The sequence below is a fragment of the Lepus europaeus genome, chromosome 2 (genome assembly GCF_033115175.1).
Source record: "Lepus europaeus isolate LE1 chromosome 2, mLepTim1.pri, whole genome shotgun sequence".
Classification (NCBI taxonomy): Eukaryota; Metazoa; Chordata; class Mammalia; order Lagomorpha; family Leporidae; genus Lepus; species Lepus europaeus.
The window spans coordinates 145,130,138-145,151,343 of NC_084828.1; positions in this window are offsets into that span (position 1 = coordinate 145,130,138).

The following is a 21,206-nucleotide window of genomic DNA, read 5'->3' on the forward strand; positions in this document are numbered from 1 at the left end:
CATGCGGGTGCAGGGGCCCAAGGACTTGGGCCATCTTCTGACTCCCGGGGTCTGTGTGTTGACTCCGCGCCTCTTGCCCCCACCACGCTGCTCCTCTCAGAAATGAACCCACTGCAACATTGTTGAGAATTCAACGGCAACAATCTTCTACTGCTTTCCCAGGCCATAGCAGAGAGCTGAATTAGAAGTGGAGCAGCCGGGTCTTGAACTGGCACCCATATGGGATGCCAGCACTTCAGGCCAGGGCGTTAACACACTGCGCCACAGCGCAGGCCCCTTTATATGTGTTTCTAAAGGAAGAAGTTCACCTGCTTGGTCAAGGTATATGCTAATGAGGTATTCAGATGACTGAAATTGGAATAGTCTGTTTTTTATAGACATTCACAGAGTGTTCGATCAGGCCCTGGATGAGCAAGACAGTCTGCAGATGCAACATTTGAAGATTCTATTGTCTGTGTTTCTCCCTTCCCCAAAACTGGATTTTTACAAGGCAGTGCCTAGATGGGCCTGGGAAAAGATGTGGGACCCTGAGAAAAATCTGGCTAAGCAAAGACTCCTCTTATCAGTCCTGCCCCTCTTCTACAGGGTCCAGTGGGCCTCAGCAGACAGATACATGGCCTCAGGAGTTAGTGTGGACTTAACTGCAGGAATCCCCAACTCCTATGGGTAGGGGAAGGTTATATGTTCTGGGTTTACAGGATTCCCTTCTTCTGAACTCCTCCAGGGACCAGGCCTCTCCCTGATCACGTGTTTCCAAGAGGAGGGTGTGGCCAGGGTGGAGCATTCAAGGCTTTGCCCCAGGACACCTAAATTAAGATGACAAATGGAAAATATGGATTAACCCTCACTGTCTCTCAAAATCTCTCTAAAAACAACAAAGAAAGGATTTTTCTTCTAAGACATTAACCCACAAGAACAAAGAGAAAATAATAACTGAATTTCAGAAGTTAGAAAATGTCTGGACAAGTGGTAAACTAGTTTAGCAGATCCTGGTAAGCTGAATCCTAAGTTAGTGAAAAATAATTGCTTCTCGGCCTTTTAGCTAAGATCAAGTGTGTAGTTAGTGAAAAATAAGAAGCAACTTGATTTACCAAGCAAAACCCAAAGCCTTAGGAATCAGCAGCACCAGGCACCTCTGGAGTGGGGCAGTGGTGAGGGACCAAGACTATAGCCTGTGACACCAGCATCTCATAATAGGCACCTGTTCATCTCCCAGCTGCTCCACTTCTTTTTTCTTTTTTTAAGATTTATTTTATTTATTTGAAAGATAGTTACAGAGAGAGGCAGAGAGAGAGAGAGAGAGAGAGAGAGAGAGGTCGTCCACCTGCTGGTTCATTCCCCAAATGACCACAATGGCCAAAGCTGAGCTGATCCCAAGCCAGGAGCCAGGAGCTTCTTCTGGGTCCCCCACACGGGTGCAGGGGGCCCAAGGACTTGAGCCATCTTCTACTGCTTTCCCAGACCATAGCAGAGAGCTGGATCAGAAGTGGAGCAGCTGGGACTTGAACTGGTGCCCCATGGGATGCTGGCACTGCAGACCGGGGCTTTAACCCACTGCTCCACAATGCTGGCCCCTGCTTCACTTCTGATCTAGCTCCTGCCAATGGTCTGGGAAAGCAGCAGAAAATGGCCCAAGTGCTTGGGTCCCAGTTACCCAAGTGGGAAACTTAGAAGAAGCTCCTGGCTCCTAAGTTTGGCCTGGCCCAACCCTAGCTGTCGCGGCCATCTGAGGAGAGAACCAGCAGATGGTAGATTAATATTGCTCACTCTCTCTCTCCCTCTCTCTTGCTGTAACTTTAACTTTAAATAAATAAATAAGGGGCCGGCACAGTGGTATAGTAGGCTAAGCCTACACCTGTGGTGCCAGAATCTGATATGGGCACCAGTTCGTGTCCCGGTTGCTCCACTTCCCATCCAGCTCTCTGGTGTGGCCTGGGAAAGCAGTAGAAAATGGCCCAAGTGCTTGGGCCCCTCCACCCACGTGGGAGACCTGGGAGAAGCTCCTGGCTCCTGGCTTCATATCGGCCCAGCACTGGCCATTGTGGCCAATGGAGGAGTGAACCAGCAGATGGAAGATCTCTCTCTCTGCCTCTCTGTACTCTGTCTTTCAATAAATAAATAAATCTTTATTAAAAATAAATAAAAAGAAGATAAAAAAGATTGATTGGAAGTTCTGTTCAGCAGCCGTCGATCCCTAGATGCTCTTTGCAATTCGCGCAGCAGGAAAACTATCAGTTCCCACTGGAGACTGGCGACCTGGCTTCCTATGGTGGAAAGGAATGTTCTGTGTAGAAGAAAAGCCTGGAGTCTCTGCACTGGGAGGCGTCAGGCACAACTGAGGAGAGGGGGTGCAGACGGAAATCTGGAGGATTATGTTATTCACCAGTCCTCTTCTCCCTTCCAGCTCTCAGAACCCTGGCAGCCAGGCCTGTGTGTTCAGGAGATGAACGAGTTCTCTGAGTATTTGGGCAAAGTCAAGAGAAGACTGAAATTCTGCCATGAGGATTTGCCAGCTGATTGGTTCTGCTTGCCCACTGCAGAGAAATCCACAGTTGATAAGTCCCAATCCATGCTCTTAGAGCTTCCAATCGGCTTTCATGCCTGATCCTTAAATATGAGGAAAGGTCAAAGGTCACCACACATCTGAGGAAAGTCTCAGAGACAAAATCAGACCAAAAAAGATAACTGTGAGGAAACAAACTAGCCAGGGAAGAAAAAAAAATTCTTTAAAATCACCAAAATCCTTAGTGACATGGATATTACATGAATATAAGAGAAAAATGGTATTATAAAAAGGAATACCCAGAGGACACAGAATGGCTGGGTTCAGGTCCTGGCTCTACTCCCAATTCCAGCTTCCTGCTAATGCACACCTGAGAGGCAGCAGGTGACAGCTCAAGTACTTGAGCCCCAGTTACCCATGTGGGAGACCCAGATAGAGTTCTCAGCTCCCAGACCCATTTCTGGCTGTTGTAGGAATTTGGCAATGAGCCAACACATGGGAACTCTATCTTTCTCTCCATGTCTGTCTGTCTTTCTGTCTCTCCCTGACTCTCAAATAAATAATAAAATATACAAATTTTAAAAATGTTTAAAACATTATAAGAAAAAAATTTTAGAAACAGTGAAAAAGGTAAAGAGAGTCTCTAACATGAAGCAAAAGGATAAGAAGAGGGAAGACAGGACCGAAAAGGACAAGGAAAAAAATTAGAAGACCTGTTCAGAAAATTCAACATCAAATAAGGAGTCCAGAAGCAGGGAGCAAAAAAAACAGGGGGGCCAGCATGGTGGCATAGCAAGTAAGCCTGCTGGCTGCAGTGCCAGCATCCTATATGGGCACCCGTTTGTGTCCTGGCTGCTCTGCTTCCAATCCAGCTCCCTGCTAATGGCCTGGGAAAGCAATAGAGGATGGCCCAAGTACTTGGGTCCCTGCCATCCACATGGGAGACCTGGAAAAAGCTTGGCTTTGGCTTGGCCCTTCCCCAGCTATGGCAGCCATTTGGGGAGTGAATCAGCAGATGGAAGATCTCTCTTTCTCCCTTTCTGTAACTCAGACTTTGAAATTATAATAAAAAAAATCTTTGGGGGAGGGGGGAGAAAAGAAAATAGAGAGAAGGAAATCATGCTCAAAATCATTCGGTATGCTTTCCCAGTTTGCAGACGGAAAGGGCTTACAGAATACCCAGCATCTGGCGCTGTGGCGTGGAGGGTAAAGCCGCCGCCTGCAATGCTGGCACCCAGTATGGATGCCAGTTCGAGTCCGGGCTGCTCCACTTCTGATCCAGCTCTCTGCTATGGCCTGGGAAAGTAGTGGAAGATGGCCCAAGTCCTTGGGTCCCTGCACCCACATGGGAGACCCAGCAGAAACTCCTGGCTCCTGGCTTTGGATCGGCCATTGTGACAAATTGGGGAGAGAACCAACAAGTAAAAGAAATCTCTCTCTGCGCTGCCTTTGCTTCTCCATAACTCTGGCTTTCAAATAAATAAATAAATCTTAAAAAAAAAAAAAAAACTCTATAGTAAGCCAACATCAAGGCATAAATCTTAGAGGAGTTTGAGAACCCTGTCAACAAACAGAACATCTTTAAGCTTCTGGAAGGAAAAAAAAAATGTAAGAAGGTCATATGTTTTAAAAATCAGGAATCAGAAATCTTGGGACTTCATGTTGAGCCACTCCCATGCACTGAGAGTGTCCAGTAGAACTTTTAGTGTCTCATTCTTCAGGGTGAGTCAAAGACAGAGGTCAAAGGAAGTGTGTCAATGATGATTATAGAAGACAGAGCACATTCTAAAAGACTAAAACTCTTCCCCCACTACTCCTGAAGAGTCAGCAGGATGGAGGGAGCCAGAGCCCAGGACCTGCCTGCACAGCTATCCCTGTGCCCTGCACTTGGACACCAACTCCACCTTCCCACATTTCTCTATTCAGAGTTCCACACCCCACGCCCCCAACGCACACACACACGCACACACACACGCACCTACAGGTTTGAGTTGAGGGCATACATCATGCTGCTTTTCTTGAGCAAGCATTGTTAACGATGCCTCTGTCCAGGAAATAGGCCAAGATCCCCAAGAGCTCGGGCCTTGTGAGTAAGGGGCTACATTTCTTTCCGGACAAGAGTCAGACTAGATTTAGTGACAAATTCTAAATTGGTATGAGACTTGGCCATTTCCTTGAAGCACAACGCTCCATTGATTACAAGTTGAGTCATATATTGAGCCTGCTTTGCACACTGTCAGCGGGAAGTGTAATTCCTGAATGGCTCCCAGCAGACATTTATAGATTTTTCAGTCTGTTGAGTTATAAAAGGTAACCAAAGTCTTTTTTTTTTTCTGAAGACCTTTAAATAAATCTTGATCTCAACTGCTAAGTCACTGAACATAATTATATTCAACACATGGGGAGTGATCTACATGAGAGCAGGAGCTGAGATCATAAGGATGAGGGGGAAAAAAAACAAGGCTGTAAAAAAACAAAAAACAGAGGATGAAGAATCGCAGCTCCACCTTCCAGTTCATTCCTGTTTAAGAGGTAGAAGAAGGAAAAGCTAACATTCAGGGAAAGACAAAAGGCAAAGACAGGAATAAGTACTAGGACAAGAAACAAAGAAAGGAAAGGGTGTTGGGTAGAGTAAAACATGCTGGGGGAACAAAGAAGAAGGCATGTGGCAGACCACCCTCAGGTGTTATGGGGTGGAACTCTTGACCTCAACTCTGAGGACCTTTGGCTACTGAATCCCACCCTGGGGAACTGATGCTTCCCGATCCTCGCTCTGAAGCAGCAGCCCACAAAGGACTTAACAGAGTTGGTGTATAGATGCCACAAGGGTAAGCATTTGGCCCAGAGAGTGAGACTCCAGGATGCCCAAGTCCCATATTAGAGTATCTGAGTTCAATACCTGGCTCTGGGTTCAGATTCCACCTTCCTCCTAATGTACACCCTGGGAGGCAGTGATGATGGCTCAGGTAGCCGAGTTCCTGCCACACACATAGGAGACTTGGATTGAGTTCCCAGCTCCTGGCTTTGGCCCAGGGTGAAGGTAGAATGTACGTAGTCAGAACTGGAAGAAATTAGGTCAAGTATCAAGCTTGAAAGATATCAGACTTCTTGGGGCCAGTGCTGTGGTGTAAAGGGTTAAGCTTCCACCTTCAATGCCACTGTCCTTATAGGCACCAGTTAGAGTCCTGGCTGCTCCACTTCCTGTTCAGCTCCCTGCCAGTGCACCTAGGAAAGCAGCAGAAGATGGCCCCAGTGCTTGGGCCCCTGAAGCCATGTAAGAGATCCGGAAGAAGTGCCTGGATCCTGGCTTCAGCCTGGCCCAGCTCTGACCATTGCGTCCATTTAGGGAGTGAGCCAGCGGATGATCTCTGCCTCCCCCTCTCTCTCTGTAACTCTGCCTTTCAAATAATAATAATAATAATAATATACTTAAAAATATTTCAGACTTCTGAGTCCACTCCCATAACCTTTTCTGTAGGTTCAAAATAAGAATCGGTTCCCCACCCCGACACCACAAAAGAGAATGACTCCATTAGAATCTTTCAGCCCCTATGAATCAGGGTAGAGATAGGAAAGAATTCTCTGGTATTTTTAACTTACTAATTATAACCAAGGGAAAGCCCAAGGTTAAGAAGTAGAACTGAATGAGAATCGTGATACAGAGAGAAATCTCATGGTGCTGAAGGAGTCCTTCCAAGACCAACATTTCAAGGTGAAAGCCAGGCCGGCATGCCAAGACACAAGAAGGGGATTTCCCTTCTTAGAAGGCTCTTGTATGGGAAGCTCATTATGGACTTAGGAGGGAGGCATTCCTATGCTAATTCCCACACAAGGCAGCAGTCACAGCTCCTAGGGCAGTGATCTTCTATCTGAGGCACTTGTAGTCCTAGAGGCACTGGAAGACTTTCTGAGGGGATCAAGGGCAAGATGGTTCTAAGAGTCAATTTTCAACCTTCTTATCTTTTCTTTTACATTTTAATTCATTTCATTTTTGTTTTAATTTGAAAGGCAGATAAGAGATCTTCCATCCACTAATTAGTCCCCAAATTTGCACAACAGCTAGGGCTGGGCTAGGCTGAAGCCAGGAGCCCAAAACTCCAGCTGAGTCTCCCACAGGAGAGGCAGAGATCCAGGGTACTTAAATCATCATCTGCTGCCTCCCAGAGTGCACATTATCAGGAAGCTGAATCAGAAGTGGAGGAGCTGGGACTTGGGCCAAGCACTCAGATATGGGTTGTGGGTGTCCCAAGCGGTGACTTAAGCCACTGTGATAAACTCAACAAACTACCACCCCAATCTTCTTATTTCTTTTTTCTAAACGGTTGATATGGGTTCATATCCCAAAGAGTTTCCTTTCCTATCTACCATCTACAGTTCTCTTTCTTTACAAAGGAAAGGCACCCATCTCACCCATCCTGAATTGTACCCTGGTGTACCAAAAAAGGAATGTCTGTGGATGTGTGTGTTGTTGGGGGAATTTGGTATTTTTGTGTTGGTGTTGAGAAAGTGAATCATTGGATAACAAAATTTTTTGTTGTCATCTATCTGATAGCTCACAAAAATAATCTTTTTACTACATCACTATATTACTTTTTTGGCATGTAATGTAAGAGGCTTTAGAAGCTTGTGACATTTGCTTATAATAAAATGTCTTCCATTCCCTTCGTCTATTTCAAGACTTACATGTGTATAAATAAACGAATAAAAAATATGATCGGAACTGAATGCTGACTCTTCTAGCAATAAAAACTTTATCTGCATGCATTCATGGACCGATTTTTTTTTTTTTTTTTTTTTTTGACAGGCAGAGTGGACAGTGAGAGAGAGAGACAGAGAGAAAGGTCATCCTTTCTGTTGGCGCGCTGCGGCCAGCACACTGCGCTGATCTGAAGCCAGGAGCCAGGTGCTTCTCCTGGTCTCCCATGCAGGTGCAAGGCCCAAGGACTTGGGCCATCCTCCACTGCACTCCCGGGCCACAGCAGAGAGCTGGACTGGAAGAGGGGCAACCGGGACAGAATCTGGTGCCCCAAGCGGGACTAGAACCCGGTGTGCTGGCGCTGCAGGTAGAGGATTAGCCTATTGAGCCATGTTGCCGGCCATGGGCCAATTTTTAAAACTAGCCTTCTGTCACTGTAGTAAACCTATTTCCAATAAATTTTAACTTTTGTCTTTGATATTACTTACCAAAGTTTGTGATATATTTATGTTGTTTTGATCACTTGTGCACTTATATTGTCATTTTAAGTCAATCCAGAAGAAATGTTTAAATAATTAAAGTGTAATGGTTATAGCAACACTTTTTAAATTCAATTTCAATTTAGATACATAATTTTGTTACCAAGAAGTATGATAATGTGATCAATAAAATATTTTCAAGTGCAAAAAATTCTATGGAGGGGCCAGCATTTGGAGTAGTGGGTAAAGCCGCTGCCTGCAGTGCCCTCATCCCATGTTGGCACTGGTTCAAGACCTGGCTAAGCCACTTCTGATCCAGCTCTCCGCTATGGCCTGGGAAAGCAGTGGAAGATAGCCCAAGTCTTGGCCACTGCAGCCACATGGGAAACCCAGAAGAAGCTCCTGGCTCCTGGCTTTGGATCAGCCCAGCTCCAGCTGTTGCAGCCATTTGGGGAGTGAACCAGCAAAAGGAAGACCTCTCTCTGGCTCTGTCTTTCAAATAAATAATAAATATTTTAAAAAGAAAGAAAGAAAGAAATCCTATGGAGAGAGTCAAAACAAAAGTGAAAGGAGAAAAAAAAAGGCCAATATAAAATTTCCTGCTGAAAAAAGGTTGTTAATGTATTCTGTAAGTGGGTATTGGTTCAGAGTGATATTTGGTATTTACATCCCACTGGATTCATTTAAAACGGTGATATGATAGTTTATTTTAAAATGCTAATATTTGTGGCTGGTGTTTTGGTGCAGCAGGTTAAGCACCACCTGTGACACTGGCATCCTATATGATCACTGGTTTGAGTCCCAGCTGCTGCACTTCTGATCCAGTTCCCTATACATTATGCCTGGGAAAGCAGTGGAAGATGGCCCAAGTACTTGGGCACCTGGCACCCATGTGGGAGACACAGATGAAGCTCCTGGCTCTTGGATTTGATCTGGCCTAGACCTGGCCATTGAGACTATTTGGGAAGTGAACCAGAAGATGAAATCTCATTCTCTTTCTTTCTCTCTCTCATTCTGCTTTTCAAATAAGTGAATAAATCTTTAAGATGCTAATATTGATAAAGTACCATAAATTATGTCTTTTACAGTGATTAAACTTATAAGAATTTTAAATGTCAAACTAAAAATATACAAAGGGATACATAGTTTTCAAATTATTTTCGAGAATAAGCAGGCCGGCGCCGTGGCTCACTAGGCTAATCCTCCACCTGCGGCGCCAGCACACCGGGTTCTAGTCCCGCTCGGGGCGCCAGATTCTGTCTCAGTTGCCCCTCTTCCAGGCCAGCTCTCTGCTGTGGCCAGGGAGTGCAGAGGAGGATGGCCCAAGTCCTTGGGCCTTGCACCTGCATGGGAGACCAGGAGAAGCACCTGGCTCCTGGCTTCAGATCAGCGCAGTGTGCTGGCCGCAGCGTGCCGGCCGCAGTGGCCATTGGTGGGTGAACCAACGGAAAAGGAAGACCTTTCTCTCTCTGTCTCTCTCTCTCACTGTCCACTCTGCCTGTCAAACAAAAAAATATTCTGCAAGCCAAGATAATTTTTGCTTTTTTTTCTTTTGTTTTTCAGTTAGCCAAGACAAAAATGCTCCTAGTCCTGGGAACCGTTCCTTAGCCTTGAGGCTAAACTCAGCTTGGACTGGGGCTGGTGAAGCACTATCCAACCACTTCAGGTTCCATCAGCTCCAATTCTGGCAGCCACCTCAGTTTCCTCCACTTCACCCTCCACTTCTCCCTTATCTCCAAACTAGAGCCTTGCAGGGGGCCACACTTCACACCTCTAGGCCTTTGCTCAAGTTTCTGCCTCCACCTGGGTTGACCTTCGCCTCTCAGTACCTCAGTTCCTCTTTGTCATCCAATGCAAAATTTCTCCCCAGTATTGTCACTTTTACTGGCCCTTAGTTTAGGGCAATCAGCCATCCTGCTTGTCCCACAACTGAGGGGTTTCCTTGCCGTGGGGGATATCGGAGCTAACCCTAGGACAGTCCCAGCTCAGTTGGGTAGAATGGGAAATACCATTCTGCTCTTAAAACTGCACACCCGAAGCACATGACATTTGTTCCCTTTTTATAAATAAGAATAATTTTTAGAAAGAGAAATTCATGATTTGGCCTAGGAAAAGCCGCCCCAGTTTTAGGGTGCTAACTCATTTGTTCTCCCTGCCGACAATGCTGGAAGAGACTTGTCTGTGGTCCAAAAACATTTTCTTAGAATAATAGGATTCAAGTCCCTTCAGCACTTAAGTTACAGTATACCCAATTACCGGCTCACACTTCAAACAGGAATTATTTTGTGATCTTAAAAGAAACACACTCTCCTAATTAATTGAACTCATTATGCTTGCTTATTCAGTTCCTGCCAGTGTGTGCCTTAGAGCATCACTTCAAAAATAATTTGTCTGTGAAGATTTGGGGCTCCTACTCTCCTAAAATAACTTCAGGAGAAATATTGTACACTTTTTTTTTTCTTTTGACAGGCAGAGTTAGACAGTGAGAGAGAGACAGAGAGAAAGGTCTTCCTTCCGTTGGTTCAACCCCCAAATGGCTGCTACGGCCAGCGCGCCGCACAGATCCGAAGCCAGGAGCCAGGTGCTTTCCCCTGGTCTCTCATGCGGATGCAGGGCCCAAGCACTTGGGCCATCTTCCACTGCCTTCCCGGGCCACAGCAGAGAGCTGACCTGGAAGAGGGGCAACCGGGACAGAATCCGGCGCCCCAACCAGGACTAGAACCTGGGGTGCCGGCGCCGCAGGATTAGCCTAGTGAGCCATGGCACCGGCCAAAATATTGTACACTTCTTATGAATGTGTGCAGGTGTATATGGGTAAACAGAAGGCAAGAGTCTCCAGAATTTTCCCAGGTCAGAATGTGGTCAGAAGCAGAGAAGCCACAGAGACCTGAATTGAACCTATTTTAGTTTCATTCATTTAACTGAATGATTGAAAGGATTAAAAAAGACAGTGTAGTGGCCCACGCCGCGGCTCACTAGGCTAATCCTCCGCCTGCAGCGCCGGCACCCCGGGTTCTAGTCCTGGTTGGGGCGCCGGATTCTGTCCCGGTTGCCCCTCTTCCAGGCCAGCTCTCTGCTGTGTCCCAGGAGTGCAGTGCCCTGCACCCACATGGGAGACCAGGAGAAGCACCTGGCTCCTGGCTTTGGATCAGCGCGGCACGCTGTGGCCATTGGGGAGTGAACCAATGGAAAAGGAAGACCTTTCTCTTTGTCTCTCTCTCTCTCACTGTCCACTCTGCCTATTTAAAAAAAAAAAAAAAAAAAGACAGTGTAGCAACTTCATTAGGAGCATAAATTCTGAAGCCAGGCAGGTTGAATTTGGATTTTGTCTCTGTAATTTACTGGCTGTGTGACCTTGGGCAAGTCACTTAACCTCTCTGTGCCTCAACTTCCTCATCTGTGAAGAGTGGATAATAATAGAAGCTCCCTCATGGGTTTGTGATGAGGCTCAAATGAATTAGTATGTGTGAAGTGCCTAGAAAAGAGCTTAGCACATGGAAATGATATATCAGTGTGTGCCAGGTGAAGCACCTAGAGCATGGATACCACAGAAATGGAAACTATTCGCTTATGAGCTTTCTTAGCTGGAATCTCTAAACTTTCAAAGAATAGCTGGATTCTATAGAAGTTCAACAAATTACTGAACCATGAGAATAGATTTCCGAGCTCTCCACTGAGACTCCTTTGTTCAGATTGTCTAGAGCTCACTGAGAAAAGACACTGAGAGGTCAGATTTCTTGTTTTGCATTGATGAGAAATCTTACAGTCGACAACAGGAGTATTTTAAGTATGCTGTTTTATACTGGCAAAGGCGCCGTCCCTGTGGGTTTCACCATCAGAGTTTCATTGGCCCAGGAAGGGAGGTCAGCAGATGCTGCGTGGTTCAGAGTCCAGGTCAGCAGGCAGTCTTCCTCAGCAGGGCTCCCCTTGGTACACAGGGCTGTGAAACCAATTTTGGGTTACCATAGTAACCAAGGGAGCTTCTAGAAAAATTTCCAAATGAAACATTCATTCAGAACATCAACAGGCATAGCTTGGGAGTTGGGGATGGGGGAGGAAAGGAACAAAAATGCACTGCCCTTGACTGCTGGGTTCACAGTCTGTTGGAGAGAAAGAGTATAAAAACCATCATTGACTTATTTCGCCAATTTAAAGGTGCTTTTCCTTTTCTTTACAATTTCAGGCTTCTGAAATCAGCTGTGTCATTGGATGTTCGTTTAATGTTCTGGGTTCCTTGACCTAGATATTTCTTATTGAATGAGTGGATTAAAAGATGGCTCAAGGGGCACGCATTTGGCCTACTGGTTTTAAGTCCCTGGTTAAGATGCTGCGTTCCCTATCAGAACGCCTGGGTTCAGGTCTCAGCTCCAGCTCCTGATTCCAGCTTCCTAATACAGGAAGTAAGCAGCAGCAGGGGATAGCACGAGTGCTTGGGCCCCTGCCATCCACATGGGAGACCTAGATTAAATTCCCAGCTCCTGGCTCTAGCCCCAGCCCTGCCCTGGTCATTGCAGGCATTTGGGGAGGAAACCATTAGATGGGAGTTCTGTCTGTCTCTATCTCCTCTTTGATTCTCAGATAAGTTTTAACAATTTTAAATTCATACCTTTTTGGAATTGAAGAAATATGGGATACTGTGACAGGACAGAGCATGTACACAGGACAGAAGGGGCCAGAGGATGGAGGCAGAGGGCAGCAACACAAGAGGCTCAAGTTCCCTGGGAGGCTTTCTGCAGGCTCCTGTCCTAGTTATGAATTATTTGGATAAAGAGAAAAATGCAGGGCTCTATGAGCAAGATGCAAATCAGATTTCTGTCTCTCTCGATTAAGTGAACATGACACATCAATTTCAACTTACGACACACAAATAGTAGACAGAGATACAGAACAGGACTTGGCAGTAGCCAGGCTTATGCCCACTGATGGCCAGTGTGTGAGCACTCAGCCCCAGTCCTTTCATCTACATGCTCTTCCGGCAAGGGACAGACCTGGCTGAGGAGGCTTTGTATGGATCACTAGCTTTTAGCATGGCTACTCCTAGGGGAGTCTCCAACTGAACAGCTAGAGGAGTGCTATGGAAGGGACTTTAAGTGAGGATACTTTAAAAAATTGTGTAAGGTGGAATTAAAAAGTTTATTTTGATGCAAAAATATTTAAATCCATGACAGTTTTTTCATAATACACATTTTCCATGAACTTTTTGAAGCTCCCTCATATATACTGTATAGTGCCTGCACCATACAGTATATATGTCCAAAAACCAAGAATAGCAAACACTTATGTAGCCCTTCCTATGTAAAAACACTCCAACTATTCTAGGAATCTGACATAATTAACAATTATCTAGTATAATAATTTTATAGGTAGGTGCTATTGTCAGCTCCACTTTACCAACAAAGCGATTAAGGCACACAGAGAGAAAACAACCTCTCACGGCCTCACAGTCTGTAAGGAGCTCGGATGTGAATCTGGTCAGACTTCAGACTGTATGTTCTTCATCCCATGCTGTGCTCAGCCTCGCTGTTAGTTACATAAGCCCACTTGTGGAGTCAGGAACACACACTGACAACTCTTTATTTTGGCTTTTGTGATATCTTCCCACCCTCAGACAGGAGGAAGTGGGGAGTTGAGGCAAAGGACTGGAAGAGCTGTTGCTTCACTTCAATGTCCAGCCCCTCCCAAAAGTGTGGGGTCTGGCTCTCAGGCCACCTGGTGTAACCAAATCCTGGTAGACAATAGAGAAGTGTTTCCCCTTGGCACTCTTTATAGTTCCCCTCTCACCAACTGCTTTATCCATTTACCCAGAGGCCTTCAGGAACCAGAAAGCAATATTGAGAGCTGAAGAATAGCTACTCAAAGGGAAAAAAAAATTTTTTTGACAGGCAGAGTGGACAGTGAGAGAGAGAGAGACAGAAAGGTCTTCCTTCCATTGGTTCACACCCCCACAAGTGGCCGCCACGGCCTGAGCTATGCCAATCTGAAGCCAGGAGCCAGGTGCTTCCTCCTGGTCTCCCATGCAGGTGCAGGGCCCAAGGACCTGGGCCATCCTCCACTGCCTTCCTGGGCCACAGCAGAGAGCTGGCCTGGAAGAGGAGTGACTGGGACAGAATCCGGCGCCCCAACCAGGACTAGAACCCTGTGTGCCAGCGCCACAGGCAGAGGATTAACTTAGTGAGCCCTGGCGCCGGCAGGGAAAAAAAATAATTAAAACCCAAGCCTGACAAAACAGTTTTGGAGACAGAATGGGGATGGGGAAGTTGTCAGTTTGCAACTCCTGATTTGTTCTTTGTTCCCCACCCACAACCAGAGCCCTACTTCTTTTTGGTGTTCAGTCTCTGAGGATCTGGCCTCTAGCCATTCTGACCCATGTATTTGTTTACAGGTAGACAGAAGAGGGATTCCAATGCCTTTGATGGGGTCTTGAAGGATAAGTAGGAGTTTGCTGGGGAAATTTAACAAAGGGAAAGAGTGATTGAGTTAAATTGGCTGAGAGGCAGAAAATGTAAGAAATGTTTTGAGGACCTGAAGGTGATTTTATTGACTGCACAGTATGGGCACAAGATGAGGCTGGAGAGGGAGGCAGGGCCCTTCTGATGGCATAGTTTCAACCTACTGCAAGTAAATCCCTGTAGAATTGTTTTAAACACTCACTGTTCTAGTCCAGTCATAACTGAGAGGTCTAGCCGAGGAAACAGAGAGCCTATCTATGAGGAAACATGGCGGTGCATCGCATAGGGACGTTACTGTGGCAGTGACGGGTGGGCGCGCTGCCCGTGCTAGTTGCTGCCTTGCAAAAGCTTCCAACGGGCTCCTCCCCTCTTCAGCCTTTCAGCCTCTAATTAACCATCCTCTGAGACAATCCCCTCTGGACTATTTCGTTAATGCCCCAAGAGGGCAGAACAAAATGTGTCAAGGGGAAGGGGGAGGGACTTCACATCTCCGGATGCAGGACATTGGGAAGGACAAGTAGGCAGCCGAGTGACAGGAAAATCTGCTCACCCGATGAAGGTCTTCCTGGAGCAGTGTGCTGTGGGTGCATTGCCTCAGCGTTCAGAGGCTCTGTTGACAGCCATCTCCTGATTTCTGGATGCTAGCAGTTAATTCAATTTAAAAATACTAATGAGGACAAAATTCACTATAGGCCAGATTTGGCCCTGCAGCTACCAATATGCAACTTTCGCTCTGAAATTTGAGCATTAAGCTCTGAATGGCGACCATTTAGATAAGAGCTGGGAAAAGGGCAGAGCTACCAGGAATCTGGAAACAGGCAAACAGGTTCATTAGATTTGAGTCATTAGTCCAGCTCCTAATTGCATAGATAGGGAAATTGACGCTTGGAGAGAAGTGCTCAGGGGCACACAGTTCCAAGCAATAAGTAGTTCTTAAAGCAAGAAGAAGGAGACTCAAGCTAGGGGTTTGCAAAGCGGATCACAAGGGGCCTGACTTAGTAGGTTCATTCATTGGTCTGTATGTTTCTGTTTTCTAGTGTGTGACCATGACTGTTACATCTGCACATGTCCACTACTGAACTCTAAACTCTGCCTGTTGGATCCCCAGGGACTGTCCTGAGCTTCCTCTGGAATCTGCCCCAAAATCTTGGCCAGCAGCTGGTGCTATTTCTGAATCTGCCGGCACTGACCCCCCTTGGGCTTCCTCAGTTGGGCCTCTGAGCCTCACATTCTGCTGGGGCAAAAACAGGGCTTGATCTTAGTCTGAGTTCTGTCCAGTTAGATACCTTGCTACTTTTTTTTTTTTCCCATATACAGTAAATTTTAAAGCAGTTGACAATCATTAAAACTATAGTAGTATAATATTCTTCACCATTGGTTTAATAAAGGTATAAAACAAAGTTTTACAAAACTATGTTTGCAGCAATACTGTTACACAGACATTTCTTTTTTGTTTTTTAAATTTTAGCTCCCACATATAAGGGAGAACATGCAGTATTTTTCTTTCTGGGCCCAGCTTATTTCACTCAACTTGATGTCCCCCAGTTGTGTCCTTTTTGCTGAAAATGGTAGAATTACATTCTTTTTTATTTCATTTTTTATAGTTGAATAATATTCCATTGTGTATATATAACACATTTTCTTTTTTTTTTTAATTTAAAAAAAAATTTTTTTTTTTTTGGACAGGCAGAGTGGGTAGTGAGAGAGAGAGAGACAGAGAGAAAGGTCTTCCTTTTTGCCGTTGGTTCACCCTCCAATGGCTGCTGCGGCCGGCGCATCATGCCGATCCGAAGCCAGAAGCCAGGTGCTTCTCCTGGTCTCCCATGCGGGTGCAGGGCCCAAGCACTTGGGCCATCCTCCACTGCCTTCCCGGGCCACAGCAGAGAGCTGGCCTGGAAGAGGGGCAACCGGGATAGAATCCGGCGCCCCAACCAGGACTAGAATCCGGTGTGCCAGCGCTGCAAGGTGGAGGATTAGCCAGTTAAGCCACGGCGCCAGCCTATACCACATTTTCTTTATCCATTCATCTGATGATGGACATCTTGGTTGATTCCATATTTTGGCTGCTGTGATTAGTGCTGCTATAAACATGGTGCTGCAGGTGTCTCTTGTGTATCTATTGTGTTTAAGTCTTTTGGGTGTATACTCAGTAGTGAGATTGCTGGATCATACGGCAAGTCTGTTTCTAGTTTTTTTTTTTTTTTTTTAAGAAATCTCCACACTGTTTTCCCCAGTGGCTGCAGTAATTTATATTCCCACCAAGAGTGTTTAAGTGTTCCCCTTCGTCCACATCCTCGCCAGCATCTGTAACTCTGTGTTTTGGATTTTAGCCATTCTGACAGGGGTGAGGTGATATCTCATTGTGCTTTTGATTTGCATTTCTGATGGCTAGTGATGTTGAGTGTTTTTAATATATTTGTTGGCCATTTGTGTTTCTTCTATTGAGAACTGTCTATTGAAGTCCTTTTGCCCATTTCTCAACTGGATTGGTTGTTTTTTTCTGTAGTTGAGTTTTTTAAGTTACTGATCTATTCTGGATATTAATCCTTTGTCAGATAGATGGTTTGCAAATATTTTTTTCCCATTCTGTTGGATGTCTCTTCACTCTGTTGATCATTTCCATTGCTGTGCAAAAGCTTCTTAGTTTGATATAGTCCCATTTGTTCAGTTTTGCTTTTGTTGCCTGTGCTTTGGGGGTCTTGTTCAATGAATCATCCCTACACCAATGTCTTGGAATATTTCCCCTACATTTTCTTCCAGCAACCTCATAGTCTTAGGTCTTAAATTTAGGTCTTTGATCCATCTTGAGTTGATTTTTGTATATGGTGAGATATATGGAACTAATTTCATTCTTCTACATATATACTTCCAGTTTGCCAGTATCATTTGTTGAAGAGATTATCCTTACTCCACTGTAGGGTCTGAGCACTTTTGTTAAAAATAGTTGAAATACTTTCTGGGCTGTCTATTCTGTTTCATTGATCTGTGTGTTGGTTTTCATGCCAGTACCAAGCTGTTTTAGTTACTATAGCTTTGTAGTATGCTTTGAAATCAGGTATTGTGATGCCTTCAGCTTGGTTTTTCTTTCTCAGGATCACTTTGGTTATTCTGGGTCTTTTGTGATTCCATAGGAATTTTTTTTTTTAATTTTTATTTTATTTTATTTTTTATTTTTGACAGAGTGGACAGTAGAGGGAGACAGAGAGAAAGGTCTTCCTTTTTGCCGTTGGTTCACCCTCCAATGGTCGCCGCGGTAGGCGCGCTGCAGCCAGCGCACCGCGCCATTCCGATGGCAGGAGCCAGGTGCTTATCCTGGTCTCCCATGGGGTGCAGGGCCCAAGAACTTGGACCATCCTCCACTGCACTCCCTGGCCACAGCAGAGAGCTGGCCTGGAAGAGGGGCAACCGGGACAGGATCGGTGCCCCGACCGGGACTAGAACCCGGTGTGCCAGCGCCGCAGGTGGAGGATTAGCCTAGTGAGCCACGGCGCCGGCCTGATTCCATAGGAATTTTAGGATTGTTTTTTCTAACCCTGTAAAGAATGCCGTTGATGTTTTGATAGTAATTGCACTGAATCTGTAAATTGCTTTAGGTAGTACAGACATTTTAATGGTATTGATTTTTCTGATCCATAAGCAAATAATATATTTCTATTTTTTGTGTCCTTGATGATTTCTTTAATCAATGTTTGACAAATTTCATTGTTTCACTTCTTTGGTTAAATTTATTCCTAAATATTTGATTTTTTTTTGGTGACTATTGTGAATGGGATTTCTTTCTTGATTTCTATTTCTGTGAGTTCATCATTAGCATACAAAAAAGCAACTGTTTTTTGTATGTTTATTTTGTAACCTGCAAGTTCACTGAATTGGTTTATCAATTCTAACAGCTTTTTGGACATCCTCCTACTTTGACGCTGCAAGTAGGTAAGGCAAGTTTGAATGCTGTTTTGTGTGTGTGAACTATAAAATGAGCTTGAGTACACTGCAGTTTTGTGCTTTTTTTTTTTTTTTTTACATTGTTAAAATAAGGGAAAATATGGCCGGTGCCGCGGCTCACTAGGCTAATCCTCCGCCTTGCGGCGCCGGCACACCGGGTTCTAGTCCTGGTCGGGGCACCGATCCTGTCCCGGTTGCCCCTCTTCCAGGCCAGCTCTCTTTGTGGCCAGGGAGTGCAGTGGAGGATGGCCCAAGTGCTTGGGCCCTGCACCCCATGGGAGACCAGAATAGGCACCTGGCTCCTGGCTTCAGATCAGCGCGTGCGCCGGCCGCAGTGCGCCTACCGCGGCGGCCATTGGAGGGTGAACCAACGGCAAAAGGAAGACCTTTCTCTCTGTCTCTCTCTCTCACTGTCCACTCTGCCTGTCAAAAAAAAAAAAAAAAAAAAAAGGGAAAATACAATGAAAGATGCCTATTTTGTGAACAGGTGTTTGGTACAGTAGGTAAGTCTCCATTTGCCCACATCCCATTTGGGAGTATCTGGGTTTGAATCCTGGTTCCACTTCCAGTTCTTCTAATGCAACTCTGGGAAGCAGTAAATGATGGCTCAAGTAGGCAGATTCCTACCACTCATGTGGGAGACCTGGATAACTGAGAGACTTGGCTCTCAATTATATGGGGAGTGGAACAGTAGATGGGAGACTCCCTGTCTTTATCTGTCTCTCAGCCTCACAAATAGAACAAATTATTTTTTATTAAAAAAGAGCAGAGGATATCAGACTCTACTTTTATGGACATTTCCATTCTGGCTTTATGTTTTTTCTTTATTTTCTATTGGTCACATGATCCATGTTTCTTCTCAGTGTTCAATAGCACATGTAAGCTCCTTCTTTTCCTGTCGTACTTGGAACACTGAGTCAGAGCAGTCTGAACCTGTGTCTCTCAATTCTTAAAATCGCAACAAAAAAAAATTCCTTTTTACTGTTTCAGTTTCTGAGCTGGGATTAATTGGTTCTGTCTAATAGCCAAGGTCAACGTATCTAGTAGGCACAGCAAGCACAGTGTCTAGGGTCCACACTGCTTTCAAGGGTCCACAAAAATGGTTTAATTTTACTTTCTTTCATAGTAAGAATAAAATAAATGAATATAATAACGGGGTGGAAATTCGGCAAAACAGTTAAAATGACATTTGTGATCCCCATATCCTGTATCAGAAATCTTTGATCCCAGCTCCCCTAATGATTCTTGTTAATGTGCACCCTGGGAGGATTAAGTAGTTGGACCCCTGCCGTCCATGTGGATGCCCTGAACTGAGTTCCAGGCTCCAGGCTTCTACCTGGCCCATCACAGACCCTTGCAGCATTTGGAAGAATGAACCAGCAGATGGAAGACTTTTGTGTGTCTGTCTTTCTCTCCGTGTGTCTTTCTCTCTCCCTCTCTCTCTCTGCATTTCAATTAAAAATAAATTAAAAAGACAAAATTTAAATAAGCAATATATAAAAACAAATCTAATGTACTTAATGCCACTGAACTACACATTTAAATTTTATTTATTTATTTTCATTTATTTATTTTATTTATATTTTATTTTCATTTTATTTATTTTAATTTTACTTGAAAGGTACACAGACAGCAAGAGAGAGAGATAGAGACAGAGGTAGACACAGAGAGGTCTCCCTTTAGCTGGTTCATTCCCCAAATGCCTACAACAGCCAGGGCTGGGCCAGGCTGAAGCCATGGAGCCTGAAACTCAATCTAGGTCGTCCACGTGGGTAGCAGGGATCCAAATACTTGAGTCATCATCTGCTCCTCCCAGGATTCACATGATCAGGAAGCTGGATTGGAAGTGGAGTAGCTGGGACAGGCACTACATATCAGATGTGGGTGACCCAAGGGACAGCTTGACCAACCGCACCACAGTGCCTGCCACAGGGAGTTTTTTACCTTTTTTTTTTTTTTTTTTTAAATGACAGGCAGAGTGGACAGTGAGAGAGAGAGAGAGAGAGAGAGAAAGGTCTTCTTCCTTTTACCGTTGGTTCACCCTCCAATGGCCTGGAAGAGGGGCAACTTGGACAGAATCCGGCGCCCCAACCTGGACTAGAACTCGGGGTGCCGGTGCCGCAGGCGGAGGATTAGCCTAATGAGCCGTGGCGCCGGCCTACCTTTTTCTTAATTACCAAATCTCTTTAGAACAGCTTTCTGTTTTTTTGTTTTTTTTTTTTTCTTAAGAATTATTTTCTTTATTTCAAAGACAGAGTTACAGAGAGAGATAGAGCCAGAGAGAGAGAGAGAGAGAGGTCTTCCATTCCACTGGTTCACTCCCCAAATGACCACAACGGCCAGAGCTGAACTGAGCTGAAGCCAGGAGCCAGGAGCCAGGAGCTTCCTCCAGGTCTCCTACACAAGTCCTTGGGCCATCTTCCACTGTTTTCCCAGGCCATAGCAGAGAGCTGGATCAGAAGTGGAGCAGCTGGGACTTGAACTGGCACCCATATGGGATGCCAGTGCTGCAGGCTGGGGCTTTAACCCACTGTGCCACAGAGCTGGCCCCTCTGGTGATCTCTTTGACTTGGTTTTTGCTCACAACCAACCCAAAATAATTTTTGTAAATCTGTATCTCCCTAGAATAAGAGTATTTAATGACTTCCAACATTTTCATTATTTCAGAAAACTTGATGAAAATCCCATTTTTGCTCACGGCAATACTTCACAAGGTAACAAAAAATTGTGTTAATTTGGGCTGGAATTATACTAGCACACTTGGTCCAATTAATAAATTTTGAGAAAACAAGCAGATTATTCTTCCGGTTATACAGTTTGTGTTACAGTTAGGTCTTTCACCCACCAGCCCTTGGGGCAAAGACCATGAGTGGGTCTTCAACAGTGAAAAGGTATGACCGTCCCTAGAAGTGTGTCTGGGGTGCTTGCCTGGCCGCTCTCAGAGGCTGATGTCACTCCATCCAAGAGAAATTACTCACTAGCTGACTACAGGAGAGGGGGTGGGGAAGATGAAGAAACATCACATTAAAATTCAATGCAAAGTGAAAGCCAGTCTTGAGCAAGGGTGAGTGACTCAGCAAGAAACCTGTTTCCAGGATTTTAGTTACTGCTCTCTGCGATTCCTACATTAAATTAAAAAG